Source organism: Juglans regia, chromosome 14, assembly GCF_001411555.2.
Source record: "Juglans regia cultivar Chandler chromosome 14, Walnut 2.0, whole genome shotgun sequence".
Taxonomy (NCBI): domain Eukaryota; kingdom Viridiplantae; phylum Streptophyta; class Magnoliopsida; order Fagales; family Juglandaceae; genus Juglans; species Juglans regia.
Window position 1 is genome coordinate 22,299,583 of NC_049914.1, and position 7,866 is coordinate 22,307,448.

Here is a 7,866-nt window from a genome sequence, read left to right on the forward strand (position 1 = left end):
ACACAAAATGTAAGAACGTAGAGAATTGTGGATGGATGATTGTGAAGGATTTGTATTGGGTTTTGACATTATTCCAAATGTGTTCTTCCAAGTGTAGAAATGTCAAGTTGTATCAAGTATGAAATCTGCCTGAGTCGCAATTCTCCCTTTCTGAAAAACACGCCCGCACCACCAAGCTCTTTGCTTTTTTTCTTTTTTTTTGTACTCTAGGGATCACACACCAAAATACTCAATTTCCAGCCGTAATTCATTTTTCTCAAAACCACGCCCCTACTCTCCAATCTCTGCCACAAATCGTGTATATGCCCCTTGGACCAATTCCAGCCGCAATCTGTGTATATCCTAGGGACCACTTTAGCCTCAATTTCTTTTTCTTCCATTTTTATTCCCGGGGCCACTTCTTTCAATTGTTGCCGTCTTTCCTTCTCTCTCATGCCCAGGTGCTCCACTCTAATTCCCTTAGGTAATATCGGCTGAAGGGTGAGAAAATAAAACAACTCCATACTGCATAACTCTTTCTTTTAGTTTTCTTTCAGAAAATGCCCTGCAGCCTATAAGCATAGTATAAGTGTTTATCATTTGAATGGAAAATATGGAACTTTTGTGTGTTAAATATTGGTATCAATAAATTTTGCATCCAGTACTAGAATTTGATGCACAATTAAGTGAGCAACTCTTTTGATGAGATAAATCACTCACTTAAACTACTTAATTATGCATTTTGAATGCTTTATCACACCCTCGAATTAGCTTTTTGCTAGTCTCTAGCAAATAATGCGATCAAAGAGTGAATGATTAAATTGCCCTCCAAAATTCTATATTAAAAAATCTCTACTAAAGAGCAAATCATGTTGAAGTCTTGGGTAATAGAACGAAGCTAGGTCAAGTTATAGTTCAACATGAAGGCCTATAAAATTCTCAAGAACTCAAACAAGGGAAATGTATTACAACTGCAGATCTTTGAGTACATCAGGTATGTGATCAGGTTGCCATTTGTTGGTTTCAAAATTTCTCACAATAATTTCAAACCAACAGCTCTTCAAGAAAAACCAAAAAGGCTTTAATCCAATTCAAAATCATTACACTGGTGGCTTTCCCGCTATCACACTTTAAAAAACTTTTTCTTACTTGAAAAAAAAAATCCCAGTGATAGGCAACCTTTTCAAATGTTCACCAATTTCTTTTCTTTGATCTCTGACATGTCCCTTTTCTTATGTATTTTACCTCCAAATAGTTTTTTTTTTTTTTGTTGCAAAACTATAATGGATGGAGTTTCTCATTTGCTTTTCCTAGGCCATTAAGATATAGTTCATTGAAGTTCTTGTTAGCTGCTTGGATGAAAACCACTTATTGATATCAAACAAAACAACAAAAGCATCTGCTTATGTCTATTAAGGTCATCAATCAATAGCTTTGAAATACGTTGCCTAAATTTGAGTTGCTAAGACTTTCATATGGTCCTATGTTGAACTTAAACCTAAACTAGTGGGAATTAGTGTAACCCAAGACTATAACTATCTAATCTTAAGTAGAGAGGTTTGAAAATAACAACTTTTTTCTTTTTTTTTTCCTAGTTTTTTTCAATTATTTAAAAATAGAACAACAACTTTGCAAAGAAAATAATCATTAGAGACTAAATGGTGGAGGACTCTCCTTACCCCCAACTCAAAATGAGTATTGTCTTCAATGAGTAAAAAGGATGGATAAGTAAGCCAAAAATAGTGCAATAAATAGGCGAAGAAAGTGAGGAATGTTACCCGATAGAGAGAAAAGAAACTAGAAGACTAGAAAAAGAAAAAGAAATTATGCAAAAACCAAAACAAAAGACAAAACATACAAAACAAAAAATAAAGAAAGTAAAGGAAAATAACAAAAAAAGTAGTAAACTAAACAGCAGTAGAAGAAATGGGCTCTTGCAGATGGATGGTAGTGTCCTCTGGAGAGAAATTGGTCAAGAAGGGTTTAAGGCATTGTCCATTACTTTAAAGGTATTTCCATTTTAAGGGTTGATCAATTCAACTACACTATGTGAATAAACAATCTTAACAACATAAGGTCCACTCCACCTAGACCGTAATTTTCTGGAAAAACGATGAAGGCAAGAGTTATAAAGTAAGACTGGTTGACCCGTGAAAAGGTTTTCCTCTAAATATGCTTGTCATGAAAATGCTTCATGCACTCCTTGGACAACTTGGAGTTATCATATGCATCCATTTAGAGTTCATCCAACTCTAAAATCTACAACTTCCTCACAAAACTAGCTTGGTTAACATTAAAATTGAACTGTTTAATAACCCAATATGTCTTATGTTCTAACTCAACTGGTAGATGACATGCCTTGCCATACACCAAATGATGAGGAGACATATTAAGGAAAGTTTTGTAGGTTGTTCTATAAGCTTTAAGAGCATCAGTCAATCGCAAGGACCAATCCTTCCGAGTAGGACTGATGGTTTTTTCAAGAATATGCTTGATCTCCCTGTTAGCTAACTCAGCTTGTCCATTCATTTGGGGGTGATATGGGGTAGAGACCTTACGGTGGATACCATACTTTTTCATGAGGGCAACAAAAGATTTGTTACAGAAATGGCTCTCATTATCACTAATAATAGCCCTAGGTATGTCAAATCTAGCAAAAATGTTCTCCTTCAAGAATATAAGCACTACTTGATGGTCATTTGTCTTACATGATATAGCTTCAACTCACTTAGAAACATACTCTAGAGCAACCAAAATGTATAAATATCCAAAAGATGAGGGGAAAGGTCACATAAAATCAATCCCCCAACAATCAAATATTTCAATGATAAGAACAGGTTGCAAATGTATCGTATTTTGTTCAGCGATTGCACCTAAGCGCTAACATGACTCACAAGTTTTGTAAAAATTATGAACACCTTTAAACATACTAGGCCAATAAAATTCACTTTGCAAAATCTTTGTTGCAGTTTTGTTAACTGAAAAATGAGCACCACATGCTTCGGAATGACATAAAGAAAGAACACTAGAAATCTCAGTATTTGGCACACATTATTGAATTATTTGGTCTGAACAATATTTGAGAAAATAGGGATCATCATAGAAAAAAAAATTTAACCTCTGATTTGAACCAGCGGAGATCTTGGGCACTCCAATTAAATGGACTTTTTCCTGTAACCAAAAAATTATCAATGTCAGCATACCACAGTACAACACTAATTGAAAACAATTGCTCATCAGGAAAGGAGTCAAGAACAGGTGTTGGTTGCTCTGTTTCAACAATTGTGAGCCTAGACAAATGGTCAGTTACCACATTCTCAACTCTTTTCTTGTCCTTGATGATAATGTTGAACTCTTGGAGCAAAAGTACCCATCTAATCAGACTTGATTTTGCATCTTTCTTTGAGAATAAATATTTTAGCGTTGTATGATCAGTAAAGATGACTATAGGAGAACCAAGAGTATATAGGCACAAAACTTTTCTAAAGCAAATACTACAGCAAGTAATTCCTTTTTAGTAGTAGAATAATTATTTTGAGCCGCATTTAAAATTTTACTTGCATAGTAAATGACATAAGGAAGTTTGTCCCTACGCTGTCCAAGCACAACTCCTATAGTAAAATCACTAGCATCACACATAATTTTAAAAGAAAGTGACCAATCAGGAGACTGAAGAATAGGGGCAGTAGTTAGCAAAGTCTTAGGTCGACAAAAAGCTTCTTGACATTCGGATGTCAAATCAAAATCTACATCATGCATCAATAAATGACATAGAGGTTTAGAAATAGAGTTAAAGTCCTTAATAAACCTCCTATAAAAACCAGCATGATCAAGAAAATGTCTAATATCTTTTATTGAATTAGGGGTAGAAAGTTTAGAAATTGACTCAATTTTTACTCTATCTACTTCAATTCTTCTAGACGAAACAATATGCCCAAGAACAATGCCCTGTTGAACCATGAAATGACACTTCTCCCAATTAAGTAACAATTGCTTTTCTTCACACCTAGCAAAACAACTTGCAAATTGGTTAAACAACTCTAAAATGAATCACCAAATATAGAAAAATCATCCATAAATGCTTCTAGGATGTTCTCAATTATGTCACTAAAACTACTAAGTATGCATCTTCGGAAATTTGCCAGTGCGTTGCATAAATCAAAGGACAAGGCTAGAGCCACCGCGCTAGAGCCACCGCTTGGGGCTCCTGCTGGGAGCTCCCGCTGGCTATAACATGTATTTTTTCATGTGTTTTTTTAAGTTATTTTTTACATTGAGTTTTTTAACACTTTTAAATATTTTTAAAAAATAAAATAAATTTAGAACATCATTAAAAAATATTTCCTTAATCATAAAGTTAAAAAAAAACATTAAAAAAAATACTTTCTTAATTACAAAGTAAAATAAAAAATATTTTTTTATATTTTATATTTTACTTCGTCATTAAGGAATCATTTTTTAATGATGTAGTGAATTTTTTTTTTATTTTTTCCAAATATTTAAAATTGTTAAAAAAATCTATATAAAAAAAGAACTAAAATAAAACACATAAAAAAATACATGCTAGAGCCTAGTAGGAGCCCCCAGCGGTGGCTCTAGTATTATTCTAAATCAAATGGCATTCTCCTAAAGGTAAAAGTACCAAAAGGACAAGTAAATTTAGTCTTTTCTTGATCCTCTGGTACTATTTCCAGTTGATAGTAATCGGAGAATCCATCCAAGAAATAATTAAAAGAATATCTAGCAATTTTTTCTAAAATTTGATCAAGAAAAGGTAATGGAAAATGGTCTTTTCGTATGGCTGAGTTGAGTTTCCTATAGTCTACGCACATCTTCCAACCCATGATTACACGTGCAGACACTAGCTCATCTTTCTTATTTTTTACCACGGTCACCCCAAATTTCTTTGGTACTACCTGAATAGAACTAACTCATTTGCTATCCAAGATGGGGTAAATAATATCCACATCAAACAATTTCAGCACCTCATTTTTAAGTACCTCATTCATTGTGGGATTTAACCTCCTTTGCATTTCTCTATAAGACTTTGCATCCTCTTCTAATAAATTCTATAGGTGCACACCAATGGACGTATACTTTTTACATCAGCTATTGTCCACCCAATGTACTTTTTATGCTTCCTAAGGATGTCTAGCAACCTATCTTCTTGTTCACTAGTTAAATTAGAAGAAATTACCACAAGGAATGTACTTTGTAGTCCTAAGAAAGCATACTTCAGCTCCAATGGAAGATGTTTGAGGTCCAAAGTTGGAGATTTCTCCTTTGAAGACTTGAGAGTTGCTGTCAAGGGTGGAAGTTGCTCAAATTTTAATCTCTATGGTGACACAATTTGTTGACCTGTTGAGGAAACATGAGATGAGTCATAAACATTATCAAATAATTTCAAATAATTTTCTAATTCCTCTAAAGAATTAGTAATTTGAAGGTATGATGCAGAATTTTCATAAATAAAAGTTTCCAACAAGTTCACTTCATGAACTTTCTTAACTTCTCGCGGTTGCCTGCAAAAATTGAAAATATTTAGTTCAAAAGTCATATTTTCAAAACTCAACTTTAAAACTCAACTTCTACAATTTATAAGAGCATTAGAAGTGGCTAAAAAAGATCTTCCTAAGATAACAGGTGTTTGGAAGGTAGAACGAGTAGTCAATTGCATGTCAAGTACCACAAAATCTACCGGGTAGTAGAATTTGTCTACTTGAACTAAAACATCTTCCACAACACTTCAAGGAATCTTAATAGACCGATCAGCCAGCTACAAAGTAATATAAGTAGATTTCAACTCACCAAACCTAAGCTGAACATAAACATTATAATGCAATAAATTCACACTTGAACCTAAGTCTAACAATGTTTGGCTAATTTTTGAACTCTCTATCATGTAAGCTATGGTAGGAGATCTTGGGTCTTTGTATTTGGGAGGGGTGTTGGTTTGGATAATGGCACTAACCTGCTCAGTAAGAAAAGTTTTCTTTTGCACATTCAACTTTTTTTACGGTGCATAAATCCTTTACAAATTTAGCATATGAACCTGTTGAATAGCATCTAACAGAGGGATATTAATCCTAACTTGCTTGAAGATCTCAAGGATTTCAGCTTTATGCTTGTCTTTGTGCAAATGGGTTAACCTTTGAGGAAAAGGTGCAGGTGTAGTGTTTGGAACTTTTTCAGGTTCTAAGGGGTCTTGTAAATCATTTTCAAGAAGAGGTCTAGAAGTTTTACCATTCTTTTCTGTCTCTTGAGTTGGTATGTCAATCACCCTACCATTTCTCAAAGTTGAAATAGCCTTGACTTGCTTGACATTGGAATCTCTAGGTACACCTTTGAATTAGTTGGTTCTGGCCTTGGGGGTTAGGTTGAGGTTGTGCAAGGAACTTCTCTTTCTTTTGAGCACTCAAGGTTGTGGTCAACCTGGTGATTGAATCTCTGATATCAGTGATTGCTTGTAAGTTCTGACTATTGATGGCAGCGTGGCTTTGCATGAATTGCTGAAAATTGGTGGCCAGCTGCTAGACAGTATCTTCAAGGTTCTTTTTCTGAGTTGGAAGCATGTGGTTGGCATATTGAGATGGCCCTGGCCCCCCCGGGGCTGTGTATGGTGCAAATTGTAAAGGTCCAGCTATGTTGGGCATAGGTACAATAGCTTGTTCACCCCTCCAACTGAAGTAAGGATGATTTCTCCATCTCGGATTGTAAGTGTTTGAATAAGGATTTAAAAAATGTTTAGAAACCATATTGACAACATTAAATTGATCCAAGAGAACTTCCTTATGGGTTGGGATGGTTGGACAATCGTTAATTGAAGCCCTTGATCCTCACAAATACTACAACTATTGGTCATCTGAGAACTTGTACCTCATTCACCTTCTTCAGTTCTATGGTTTCTAACTTCTTAGAAATCATAGCTAACCTAGCATTTAAATCATTTACCTCATTCAAATTATATTTCCCACCCCCTGAGATGGTCCTTGAACTTTTAGACCTATCATAAATATAATATGTATCCCATGATTGTGCATTTTCAGCTAGATAATCAAAATACTCGAAAGCTTTTTTAGGTAAAAAAATTTCACTACACATGGTTTCTACAAATTGCCTCATTTTTTATTGCAAACCCTCATAGAAAAAACTAATAACACGCCAATTCTCATAACCATGGTGAGGGCATGCATTTAACAGGTCCTTGAATCTCTCCTAACACTGATAGAAGGTTTCAACATCTTTTTGAGCAAAATTCATGATCTGTCTCTTTAAGGCATTAGTTCTATGCATTGGAAAAAACTTTTTCAGGAACTCAAATTTCATTTCTTGCCAAGTTCGTATAGTTTTAGGCCTTAAAGAGTTCAGCCACGTTTTATCTTGGTCCTTTAGAGAAAATGGAAATAATTTCAATCTAATTACTTCCTCAGTGCAAGTTTGATCCATGAGAGTTGAACAAACTTCATCGAACTCTTTTATATGCAAATATGGATTTTCAGACTCCATGCCATGAAAATGAGGTATTAAAGGTATCATTCTAGGTTTGAAGCTAAAAGCATTTGCATTAAAAGGCAAAATGATGCAAGAAGGTGTGCTAGTCCTAACAGACTGAAGATACTCTCTAAGTGTCCAGTTTTAATTAATAACCATCCTTTCTTCATGCCTTTCTTCAGCCATTGTGCTTTGTGTTTCAGAAGTGGAGCTAATGGAAGCGGTTACAAAATCAGAGTATGTGAGGGACTTAATCCTGACCAATCTATCTGTAGGATCACGAATCTAATTAAACATATGAATTCCATTGCATCTCTAAATGTATAACAATAGTAGATCAAATGAAGTTGTAGCCTCAAATTTGTGAAACAAATATACAGTAGTAGGATTATGGAC

At 34.6% G+C, this 7,866-nt stretch overlaps 1 non-coding gene across 1 annotated transcript; it reads left to right on the top strand.

Annotated features, from left to right (window-relative positions):
* The first annotated feature begins 7,150 nt into the window (after window positions 1–7,150).
* LOC118344615 lies at window positions 7,151–7,258 on the top strand. The gene has a single exon (XR_004798395.1). It is a non-coding gene; the product is annotated as a small nucleolar RNA R71 (small nucleolar RNA).
* Window positions 7,259–7,866: the final 608 nt, after the last annotated feature.